The sequence below is a fragment of the Sus scrofa genome, chromosome 9, assembly GCF_000003025.6.
Source record: "Sus scrofa isolate TJ Tabasco breed Duroc chromosome 9, Sscrofa11.1, whole genome shotgun sequence".
NCBI lineage: Eukaryota > Metazoa > Chordata > Mammalia > Artiodactyla > Suidae > Sus > Sus scrofa.
In genome coordinates, this window is record NC_010451.4 from 15,249,202 (window position 1) to 15,262,637 (window position 13,436).

Sequence of the window (13,436 nt, forward strand, 5' to 3'; positions counted from 1 at the left end):
TGGATTCGCTAACCACTGAGCAACGATGGGAACTCCTTCCTTTTACTTTTTTTATGATAAGGTTTACAATACAAAGGTTTTTAATTTTGTGAAGTTCGATGTATCTGTTTTCCTTTTTTGTCACTTATAATTTTGGTGTCATATCTAAGATTATGGTTAGTAAACAACTTATACCAGTCACTGGTATAAGCCCTGGGGTACCTCTATAATCAAAAAAGAAATGGTTTCTGTTTTCATTTAGGTTAAGCTTAGTAGAAGAGCCAGGAATTTATTCAAATTAAAAGACAAGTATGTAATTGCAAATTAGTTAGTATTGTGATGGAAAAAAAGAGAGAGCTATGAAGAAATATAACAGAGGAGCAACTGTATGTGTGTGTGTTTTGAGAAGAAGTCATTAAAGAAAGTTTGCTGGTGAAGTAATCTTTGGATTGAGACCTGCAAGTCTTCTTTTTTTGTCTTTTCTAGGGCTGCACCAGTGGCATATGGAAGTTCCCAGGCTAGGGGGTCTAATCGGAGCTGTAGTTGCCGGCCTACGCCAGAGCCACAGCAACGCCAGCTCACAGCAACAGTGGATCCTTAACCCACTGAGCAAAGCCAGGGATCGAACTTGAAACCTCATGGTTCCTAGTCGAATTCATTAACCACCGAGCCACGACAGGAACTCCCCCAAGACCTTTAAGTCTTAAAAGAGAAAAAGACAATGGAGGAAGCTCTCTATGCAGAAAGGACCCAAGGATCTTAGTTGCTTAGAGGAATTGATTATGGAGAGTGTTGAGTTGCTGAGAGAGTTGGGCTAAGAAGATCATCAAATAAGACTATAGAAGTAAGCAGGGATAATAGGATGCAGTCTTGTAGATCATGTTAAGAACTTTAATATTTTCCCTAAAAGTGATTGAGAATGATTAGAGGATTAATCGTGATGGCTGCAGTACAGATAAGAGATAATGAAGAAAATAAGTAGCAGTCAGGTGACCAGTTAGATAGAAAATGCAATTACTTAGTCAAGAGATGACAGCAGCATGGAATACAGTTATAGCAGTAGAGGCAAAGAGAATTAAAGAAATTAGAAATTTACTTAGAAAAATGAATCAGGCTTGGCCTTGGATAGCATATGTGAGAGACAAATGACTGATTGCTCCCTTTGTCCTGGAAAGAATAAGATGTCCTCTGAGTCCTGAGTCTTCCAGGTAGCTTATCTGGTTCCCAAATATTTAAAACACAGTAAAACTGAGTACCTGAACTCCTTGCTTTGTTTTGCTTCCAGACCTAATCTCATTAACTGCTGACTTCTGGTATTTTTTCACCTATCTGCAGACTCTATTTTACTCTTCAGACACAATACTTGATACAGGCTCCCAAGTATTAATACTACTTCCACTTCTTTGTTAGGTTCTGTGCATTTAACTCTGTAGATTATTGTCCTTCTGATGATCATGGGTACAACCTCTCCAATCAAGTTCCATCTTCCAGAACCTTGTAAGGTACTAGATTATGTGGCTGACGCTCTTACAGGCAGGACTCTAAAATGTAGAATAGATGAGGGGCATTTTTCACTCTGGCCGCTGAAAAGTAATTTCAAATAGAGATCAGCAAGGCCTATAATTGACAAATACTTTCTAGAACGGAGATGCTCCCACAGTAGGAATATCCTCCAAGTTCATAATACCTCCTCACCCTCCATTCTTCTAATCAGACCATCCATTCAGCACACCCTCTGCAGAATGCAATGAGATACTTCATGTCTACTTCAGATATGAAAATTGATGAATTTCTTCGTAAATGTTGAAGCTTTAGGGCACATGATATATAATTACCCTCTACTATAATTTCCTATATTACAGCTCTGAAGTTTGCAATGCATATCCCTATAATTACTTCTATATGTAATTACATTTACATAATACTTACATGATTTTATTTACATAATAGCTAAGGTGATGATTCATTTTTCAAAAACTTTTAAGTTGCCCCTAAACAGGACACAATGAAGCTAGATTTATTTCTACATTAAATGCTAAAGAAAATAATTTATGTATAATATAAATTATATATGCATTATATATAAAAACATATATGTATATGCATATTAGCTTGTCATAATTAGGGGTAAATATATGAAAATTTGGGGTTTGATATTGAAAAAGATGTAAGTAGAGTGAAAAATAAAAAAAGGCATACTCATGTCAGAGTGACAAATAATTATTTCCATATAACATCAAAGGACAAGCATATGACATCTTAACTATAATCCACATCAAAACACTCCATAATGATAATGAAAATTGAATGCATGGATTTCGCCCTGGAGTTGTAGGTATTCAACTTTAGGTCTGTGTGAAGCCCAGCAGGTTTCAATTCATGACAGGAATATTTAAAGCTTTGCAGTTGACCACAACGGAGTTCAAATCCTAGTTCTGCAACTTCCAGCTGAAGGATCTTACACAAGTTATTCAGTCTCCCGGAGTCTAATTTTATCATTAAAATTCAGATAATAACATGTATTTCATAGTGGATCAAATATGATAAGTACTAGAAATCAAAGAGTGCTTGGTATATGGCAGGTGATGAGTGAATTTTAGTTTCAATTTTTTTTACAGAATTTCGCATATCTTCATTGTGGGTTTTGCCCATTGGTAGGTAAGCCATATAATTAAAATTATTTTGCAGATGGAGCTAATTCCCAAAGAATTTATTTAATAGAGGTTTTTAAGCTTTAATAAATGTCACAATTCCCTGGAGAGCTTGTTAATCCTTAAATTGCTGGGCCCCACCACCAGAATTTTTGATTCACTTGGGTTGGATAGGCCCAATAATTTATATTTCTAAATATGTTATGCTAATGCTGCCGATTGGAGACCACACTGAAAACCACTGCTATTAAACATGTGAAACCACCAAAATGAGATGACTGGCAAAAAGAAAGGGAAGGCCACTTTTCCCACAGTCACATCTGCTGTCCTAACTTTTAAACATACTTTGCAGAAGTGCCACCATGACCCAATAGAGGACAGTCCGTCCAGCCAGACCTGTTCTCCTTACTGCGCTACCTGGAACCTGTCACTTCACTGCTCTTGGATTTGGCTTATCCATCCTAAAACTTAAAAACGGCTGGAGTAGGTGGGTGTGTCTTACATTGTGTCCTCTCTGTGCCAGGGTAGGGGTGGGGACTTCAGAGCACACTCAGGGATGGTGTTAGTGGCGGCGTTGAGCAGATAAGAATCTGAACCTCTTCCATTTCCAGAGAGAGGAGCCCTCCATGTACAACTTTTATATGCAGTGAAGTTCCACATAAAGAACCAAAGCAAATCAAACAAAACCAATGCAAACAAACATACAGAAAAAAAAAAAAAAAAAAAAAGTCCAGTCTGAAAATATTTTCAGGGTAGAGAATATCCATGTCCACTTTTACACTGGCTTTCTCAGACACTGAACTCCATACATAAGGAAACTTCTGTACTCCCAGCTTTCTGTGCTTGCAGTGATATCAGCAGTGATAACAACCTGAGGCACTGAAAATCTTCAAACTCCAAGCTCTCATCAGTGCACTTTGGCTGTTTAAGATTTTATTCTTCTCTAATTACTTGAAAACAGATAAGCCCTTCTTGTTCCCTGTGATTATTCTATTAATCTAAATATTTATCACTCACAATGCATGATACAGTTAACATTTTTGAATGCTTGCTCTGTGCAACCCAATATACCAAGAGCTTGAAATATATCAGCTCCTTCAATCCTCCGAAAAATTATTTTCGATAGTACCCGTGTTCCCCACTGGCCATGGAGCAATTGTAGCAAAGAGAGGTTCGCTTATTTTTTCATGAGTCACAGCAAATAAAATATGAGGACAGAATATGATCCTGTTTACGTGTCTTTAATGTTTATGTTCTATTTATGCTTTAAAAAATCAAATGTTCAAGTGGTTATCAAATGGGATCATCAAAATGTATTTATATAGACCTCTTTGACACCAAAAAAAGATAAATTTACAAAGAAGAATAAAAACACTCTATCCCTATACAAGAGGAACTGGCCTTCCTCCAGCAGAGGCATTTCATCAAGTGAGTAGAAAGTGTTTAAACTGTTTGCCTAGAATCCTGGAGGTGGATTCATGAACGATAAAGTACTTAACTTATTTCATTTGCATTTTCAAATGTGAGCTTGGCTAAAGAGCTTTAGGGTACTTTAATGAAAGTAAAACAAACAAAAGCATGTATTTAGAAAATGCCATGGTCAAAAGCAGTAACAAGTATATGTGTGGGGAGGGAAGGTAAGATACAAAGTAAGGAAGGTATCATGAAAGGCAGAAATCCTGCTGCAGTGCTTGATCACAAAGTCTAACAGCCTCTTAATCATGAGAATGCACTCCAAAGATCCCTCCTTGTGGAACCTCCTAATTCTGTGTGAATAAAGCTTTAATGGAGTAGATTAGACCCATGGCCCATGATATGACAATATCTAGACAGTGATTTTGTATGAACCTTGAGCAAGTCAGTGGTCAGAGAAGTCATTCTAACCCAATGGCACTCATTCATCTTCTGAATAACTTTTATGCAATTCAGACAAAACAAGGGGCTACCCCAAGTCATCCTGATGACTGAGACTGTTGTGGTTGGAAAATCACATGTTGTCACTCTTGGGGTGACAGTAAGTTGCATTGCAAATCAGAGTTTTAAGATTGATCCCATTGGAGTTCCCATTGTGATGCAGTGGAAACGAATCCGACTAGGAGCCATGAGGTTACAGGTTCGATTTCAGGCCTCACTCAGTGGGTTAAGGACCCAGGCTTTCCATGAGCTGTGGTATAGGCTGCAGATGCAGCTCGGATTCTGCATTGCTGTGGCTGTGGCATAGGCCACCAGCTGTAGCTCTGATTCAACCCCTAGCCTGGGAACCTCCATATGCCAAGGGTGCAGCCCTGAAAATCAAAAAACAAAACCAAACCAAAACAAAACAAAAAAGATTGATCCCATCGTTCTTCCTTGGGACATTAGCTAACTAGGGACCCACCCCAATCCAGCTGGCTCATCTGTAGTCTGCAGCTTTATTCATGACCTTCAGCAAGCATTTGTAAAGAAGGTGTTACTAAAAATGTTATTTGAATAAAAGGTATGAATTACAAAACTGATATTACAAACAACAACAACAAAATGGGAATCACCTTGGCCTCGACTCTTTCCTCAATTGTGAAATTAAGAGTTCACTGCTATACAAATCATATTTTAAAATTGATATTATGACCTTATAAGTTAGAAATTCCATTGAAAAGTACTAAGAAATACATGCAGAAACAGGAGATAAATACAACCAATATGAGAGAAATTTGTTAACTATCATAGAATCTTTGTACTTTGACAACTAAATGTCATGAATTGATTTTTACAGCATTTCCAACCAACAAGCAGAGAAATATCTAATATTAATAATAGTAACATACTATTGAATAATGATAAGCCATTCATAGATTCTTCCAATCTGTCTGTTAATATACTAATACATTGATGTACCTGGCATGTCTTCCTTTTACCTTTCTCCTGGTCACTTTTTCAAAATCACCATCCATAAAGCCAAATAATATTTCATTTTACCAACAGACTGCAGTAGTGTGTCTGTTCTCCAGAAGGGAGTGTATAGCTATTTCCAAATATCATCAATTTTGCAGGTCACAGATCTTTACAATTTTGACTAGTACCTGATTTCCACTTCACAAAGATTTGTTTCCCACCATCTTGAAAAAAACATGCAAAGACTGTGAATATTCAGTTTAATTTGTGGTTTTAACCCCTACATTTTCACATTCAAGGGAAACATCTGTCCTACTAATCATTGCTACTTTCATTTCAGCAGACAATGCATTCAAATACTGATTAGAATAAGATGCTGTGAGCTTCCAGTGCATATCAAACAGAAGAACAATGAACACCCAGATTACATTAGAAGGACTGTGACTAAAGACATTTAGACAGAATGTGTGTTGATAGAGTAATTATTAGGTGGAGTAAATTGCAATGTAGAAGCTTTAACAAGTACTTGTATAAATAGTTTCTTTTCCACAAAAGAGATCTTGTAGTAGAGAAAAGAATGGTCCCTTACTTTCAGTAATTTCCAAAATCAATTGCCTCAAGTTCTATTGTAAGAATATTTTTAAAGTTTCACTCTGAAGTATATTAGATGTATTTAATTTGGAGTGGGTGATTTTTTGTACAGGAAGCCATACCTGATCCGATGGTTTCTTCTTCACCTCATGCAGGGAGAATCAATAGATGGACGCTGTGAGACGGCTACCTGGGGTGATCTAAAATGAAAAAGGCATTTTGAAATTAGGAAAAGAAATGTGCAAACTTCAAGAATGGCAGTCTCATAATAGGATGATTTTCAGTCAATCAACAACAGTTACAGCGGATGTGCTGTGTACCAAGCCCAGTTATGAGTGGCCCTGGGAATGCAAGAGAGAGTGAAATGAATAAATGAATAAATGAACAAATGAAAATGGAAAACCAAAATTTAAAAAAGGAAAAAAATCCTTTCTCCAGATGTGTTTATAAACAACTTGGGAAGGAAACATATCACATGAATAAAACCTATTAACAACAGTGTATCAAATACATAAATCTGAATTATTTTATACAAAATTACTACAAGTAATTTTGGAACTAAAGACAATATAAGAAGTAAAATGTGAATTAAGATTTGAGAGAAAGCTTTTCAGAAGATGAATTACTTCTGGGGAACCTACTGAAACCACCTAGGTTACAAAATCTAAACCTTAATTCTAGAGCGCAGACGGCCCCTGGAAGAGAAAAGAATAGAGCAAAGTTGATTACACACCTGCACACAAACACACACGCATAGATGTACACTTACGTATATTATACATAGGTGTATATACATGTACAGATGGGTAATTTACCATTAATGCTGTGATTATTATGAGTGTTGGCTTAATATATCAATCTCATGCTACCATGGTGTTCACTTGGCATTACAGCAGAAAGACCAAAGTCAACCAGAAGGGATTTTTTAATATATCTCTCTACCATCACTTGAGGCTTTGGTAATTAATGTAATGGATGTGAGAAATGAATTTTCATTGGTTAAATTAGTGGCTTGTTCATTGATTGGCATGATGACTATTAGAAGTAGGTTCTCACTAGTGAAATAGAAGGTATTTAAGATACGAGGATTTGCTTATATACTTTAGCAAGACTCTCCTGTCCTTTCATAATTGGGATATAAGAATTGAGTGAGGTCTCTAAACCTTATTCTCAAGGATAGTGGCCACAGCTTGATTCTAAAGGGATCTATGCTCCGTCAATAGTGTAGAAGATCTTGTAATTGCTTGATTTCAGCTACAAGGGTTACTTCTGTTTCTATCTGTCTGAAGTAAAACTTTCATACAAGGTGGTAGTCAGACAACTGAAAAAAAATACGTCTTTATCGAGATTACAACAAAGGTTGCATAAAATTTTGTGTTTGCTAATGAATGTCTGTATTTAATAAATTTCTGTGTGTCTGGCAGAATTTGGTTTGACTTATTTTTCTTATAACTTGATATCAGAACTGCAGGTGTAGGAGTTCCCTGGTAGTTCAGCAGGCTAAGGATCTGGTGTGGTCACTGCTGTGGCTCAGGTTGCTGCTGTGGTGTGGGTCCTATCCCTGGTCCCAGAACTCCCACATGCCACAGGCACGGCCAAAACAAATTGCAAGTGTACCTCTCACCTGCGCCTGGACCATCTTTGGTAGCTAACATTATCTACCAGGAAAAGAACCTAGGAGTTGGGTATGACCAAACTTGCATAGCTCAGTTTGCTTTAATATTATAACCAAATACAGTTCTCCAAGTCTTCGCCATTGAATTATTTTGATGGTATTTCTCCAAAGATGTATCATTTTAACCCAGAAGTAGTCACTGAACATATCCTTTTTACTAGGCTCTGAGTTTAGCACTGGCTATACAGACATATGGGAGTCATAGCCATTATTTTATTGGAAGTCGCGGTCTAGTAAGGGGGCCAGAGAGCCCATGAGATAATTATAATTTAGTTTGATAAGAAGAGAGCAATTATAGACTAACAGCTAAGGACAAATTTACAGATATATATACAACGTGGACAAGTTTAAATCCCCCTGAGTTTCGTTTTTCTTATAATGGCAATGAAAATAATTAATGCATGGACAGAGGTTTGCATAATAGTTGGCACACTGTAAGTGGTCATTAAAGTAGTTATTTTGTTAAATGCACTGGTATATGTATTTATGTAATCATTCAACAAATATTTTAATTTAATCTCTTATTGTATGCTAGGCAGAGAGAAAGAGAGACAGTCTCAGCCATTTTAAAGCTTGAGGTGTATACACTGTGAATACATAGAAAAACTGAAATTTCTAAGATTTCATTGTGTCAGGTATATGCGCTTAAGAAGCTTACTCAATAAATCATGTTTGTCTCTCAAAAATCTCCATTTTAATACTGATAATTCCACAGCAACTGGGATTAAGTTAATGGACACTATTTATAGTAGTGTGAAACCCAGATTTCTCTGCTATCAGTTTATCTTGACTGTTACCTTTGGGTATGTACAAGAAAATCCATCAAAAGTGACAGACAAACCAAAGATATGAATGAGCAATGGCTAAAGTAGATCAATAAAAAGTGAGCCAATGAAATTATGACCCTATGTTTTCTTTTTACTCTCCTTTTCTGGGACTTGAAGTTAATAAAACGCCTGGTAAATTGTGAGAACTGAAGTGAATCAAATGAATGTGACGGATGCTGACAAATAAGATGCTATTCAAATACCCAAATCAAACATGTGTCTAAATAATTGAAGACATTTAGCATCATCTTTGAATTATCCATGACAACAAACTTTATGTGCTGTAGTGTTACATCTGTAATTGGAGGAGACTTAGCCAGCTATAGCCACAGCCATTTCAACAGACACAGAAACTTCTCCAGTGAAGGCCCTCTGCTCTGATAGGCTTTGGTGCAGGTTTTCAGATTTGATAAATGAAGCTGTTTTTTTTTTAATTACTACTATGCAGAGCAGAGAATAATTTGGTGATCCCAGGATATCTGAGAGGTAGGGGGATAAGAAAAGAGATGCAGAAGGTACGAGTGAGAAAAGGAAAGAAGGGATGGATGAGATAAATGGTCATTCCCCACAAACTTGCAAATTTTTAATAAAATAGGCAAATCTCCTAACGAATGCGACGGATATATTTTATGGAAATCAGTACAAGGAATTTGTTTCTGATGGGATGGATACAAAATGAGAGAGTGTAAACTCCCTGGAAATTAGCATGTATCTTAAGGTGGACTTTAAATTTCCTAGGCTATGAAATCCTGAGATGTGTTCAAGGATAGTTCCGAGACATGAAGTATCTCATTGAACATAACATAACTAAAATAGTACGGTTCATATAATATAACATATTCACATGAATCTCAGGGAGTTCTCGTCATGGCTCAGTGGTTAATGAATCCGACTAGGAACCATGAGGTTGCAGGTTCGATCCCTCGCCTCACTCAGTGGGTTAAGAATTTGGCGTTGCTGTGGATGTGGTGTAGGCCAGCAGCTACAGCACCGAATAGACCCCCAGCCTGGGAACCTCCATATGCTGCGGGCTTCGGCCCTAAAAAGACAAAAAAAAAAAAAGAGAGAGAGAGAGGAGAGGGCAAGAGCAAAGATGGTAAAATGTTAACATTTGGCGGATATTCACAAAAGGTAAATAAAAAACAAAGAGAATCTCAGTGTGGTAGGCAGAAGAACAAACCCCTCCTCTAAAAATGTCCACACTCTAATCTCTAGAACTCATAAATGTCCCCTTCCATGGCAAAAGGGACTCTGTATGTATGAATAAGTTAGGGATATTGAGATAGAGATATCTGGACTATCTGAATGGCCCAAGAGTAACCACAACAGTCCTTAGAAGTGAAAGATGGAAGCAAGAGGAAGAGTACCACAGAGATTTGAAGAAGCTATGTGGACGGCTTTGAAGATGAAGAAAGGAGCCATGAGCAAAGGATGCAGGTGGCCTGGAAATTGGAAAAAAGAAGAAAACAGATTCTCCCCTAAAGTCTCCAGAAGAAATGCAGCCCAGCTAACACTCTGAATTTAGCTTAGTAAGACCTCCAAAGTCACAAGATATTAAACGTATGTTGTTTTAAGCGACCATGTTTGTTGAAATTTGTGGCAGCAACAATAATACACTAACATGCTCAGATTAGTAAATCTTGATGAACTAGGAGTCAGATCTCCAGCTTTTCAAGACTTGATCAAATAGTAAGAAAACAGTCAATTGGATTGCAAAGGCATGCGGTGGAAGGGAGTGTGAAAACTACTGAAGTGTACACGTTAAATTGGTGAATTTTATGTTATATGATAGGTTATGTGAATTATTTCCCCCCAAAATCAATCAGTAATGTTGTGAATAAAGATTGTTTAATAATAACCAAGTTTTGCTTTAATCTATCGTTTGACTCTTTCAGTGTACCTCTAACCCACTTTCTTATTTTTCTGAAAAACATGATGATGATGATGATGACGACGGAGACGGTGGCAGTGGTGGTTATGATGATGGAAACAGTTTTGATAAAGAAACAACCAGACTACTTATTACCCAGCCCCATTATATTCCTTTAAGGGTCTGTTCCCACCCTAAATACATACAATACATAAATACAACAAATATAAAAAATAAAACAAAGCCATCCTTCATTGGCTTGGATCTGATCTACTAGCATTGGCTCCCTAGCATGATCCTTTATATCTTTTTAAAAAACTTATTTATTTATTTACTTATTCCGGGAGCACCCAAGGCATGCATAAGTTCTCAGGCCAGGGATCAAACCCAAGCCCCAGCAGTAACCAGAGCCACAGCAATGACAGTGCCAGATCCTTAACTGCTATGCCACCATGCAACTCCTATGTTTTATAAACTATCTCCTTTCTTACTGATTTCTATCAAACTTCAACTCAGCCTCAGACTCCTTTCATCAACTACCCTGAATCCTGCTTCCACCTCTGTTGAGAGAGATCCTCTGATCTGCCTGCCAGGAGGGATAGAGCACCTGGACTTTGTCTTTCTCTACACTGAGATATGGCTGAGCAGGCCGCCCTCACATCCAGAGAAAAACTTCGGCAGTATCTTCTTCTGCATGTGATGGGCTACATGATTCAGAGATGGGACCTAGATGCAGGGAAAGAGAGCTAATAAAGCTGGTCCAGAAAATGCGACAGAACTATGTCCTGCAGCTAAGAATATTTTCCCTCCTTGGTCCGGTTTATTCCTAGGTATTTAATTTTGGGGTGTGATTTTAAAAAGTATTGTATTTTTATATTCCTTTTCTAATATTTCATTGTTAGCATACAGAAATGCAACCAATTTCTGAATGTTAGTCTTGTATCCTGCTATTTTGCTGAATTCATTGATCAGTTCAAGTAGTTTTTGTGTGGAGTCCTTGGGGTTTTCTACATATAGTATCATGTCATCTGCATAGAGGGACAATTTTGCTTCTTCTCTTCCAATTTGGATACGTTTTATTTCTTTTGTTTGTCTAATTGCTGTGGCTAGGACTTCCAAGAGTATGTTGAATAAAAGTGGTGAGAGTGGGCATCCTTGTCTTGTTCCAGATTTTAGCAGGAAGCCTTTCAGCTTTTCTTCGTTGAGAATTATATTGGCTGTGGGTTAGTCATAAATGACTCTTATTATGTTAAGATATGTTCCTTCTATACCCAGTTGGGTAAGAGTTATTATTATGCTAGGGTGTTAGATTTTGTCAAATGCTTTTTCTGTATCTACTGAAATGGTCATGTGGTTTTTGACTTTTGTTAATGTGGTGTATCATGTTGATTGATTTGCTTATGTTGAACCACCCTTGTGAAAATAAAACCTAGTTGAGCTCAGCAGTTTCTTATTTAACAACACTAAATGTAGTAGACCAATAAACAGTGACCAAAACATCCATTAAGAGGATGCACCACACTGAAACTACAGCTGTAAAGGTTATGCTTATTATCTTTAAGCTGATATTTAGTGATTGTGATGGGCCCAGCATTGTGATAATCACATTCTATTCTCATATTATGTAAATAGCATAACAAATCCAAAAAGGTAGCACTATTTTTTCCATTGTACAAATGAGGAAACTAAAGGTCAAAAACATTAAATAACTTTACCTAATTGGCAAACATCAATCTTCCATTCATTTTTGTCTGTCTCACTATAAACTTGTGCTTTAAACGCTTTTCTATTTCTTTCCTTCCTTCCTATGTGAGTCACAAGGCAAGAATATCTTGTAATAATTTATATGCTTTTTACTGCATCGTCCTTTCACTTGAAGATATATACCCTAGAGAAAAATGGCTGCATTTTCTCATGAAGAGGGCTTTTACATTCTTTCAGAATTTTGCTACTATTGCCAAAGGATTATCCTAATTTCACTGGACGAACGGAAGGATTAATGGCTAATCACTAATGAAAACTTTTCAGTTATCAAGAGAGAATTTACAGAAAGGTGCCACTCTAGAAAAGAGAATTATCCAGAATTACACAAAGCCACACCTAACATTTCAGCTTGACTGCAGCCTACTACAGTGATGGAAGATATTAAGAAAACACATCAGGTTCAGGGATCTATAATTAATCTTTTCAGCAGACGCGGCAGGACAGATTCCTATTTAAACTTCCATCCTGATGAGACTTTTCCTTCTTTTACTCTATCAGTACAGAGCACACTGCGGACCCAAGGGATCTAAACCCATTACAGTGGTTTTATAGTCAAGTTCATGCTCATTGCATGCCCTGCCTTGTGCTTGGTGGCATTAAATATTTAACTAACTGTGACCATGATGTTGTTGAGAAAGTGGCAGCTTTTAGTGCATTTTTTATACATGCTGTTGAAGAACAAATATAAAATTAAAAAGTCGGTGTCCAAGGCTTGAGGTAGAATAAATGGTCAGGGACAACACATTCTGTGTTTAGTTCCTATAATTGAATTATATTACAATGCTTTCTAAATATACATATGCATCATATTCTGTAACAGCTAGATTTAAGTGTGAAGATTCATAAGCAATAATTCTATCATTAAATTTTAATGCATAAGCACAAGTTGGATAAGAAAGCATGTATCTAAACCTTGAAACAATTCTAGTGACAGTAAATTATTTTGAAACCTTAGAAATGTATTGAATTATTATCTTTTAGTAATAGTTAAAACAGAGGAAATTATTGTAGATTGAGGAAAATGTCTATCTCTTTAGTAAACAAATGAGTGAATAGTGGAGTTTTATTTTGCTCTGAGTTATTTCTCATTGCTTACTTTGCCTTTAGAAAAAAAAATTAAAAAATAAAGAATGAAGCAAATTTTTAGTTTTTCTCATCTGCTTTCTATATGTCATAGTTCTTTTCTTAGAAGTTTCTTTTATTAACAA

The 13,436-nt window shown here is 36.7% G+C and overlaps 1 long non-coding RNA gene across 1 annotated transcript in view; it reads right to left on the reverse strand.

Annotated features, from left to right (window-relative positions):
* Positions 1–13,436, reverse strand: part of LOC102160854 — a 1,306,405-nt gene that overhangs the window by 571,154 nt on the left and 721,815 nt on the right. Inside the window, exon 4 of the long non-coding RNA XR_002346962.1 lies at positions 6,215–6,292. This is a non-coding gene — a long non-coding RNA (uncharacterized LOC102160854). The remainder of the gene's footprint in view (positions 1–6,214; positions 6,293–13,436) is intronic.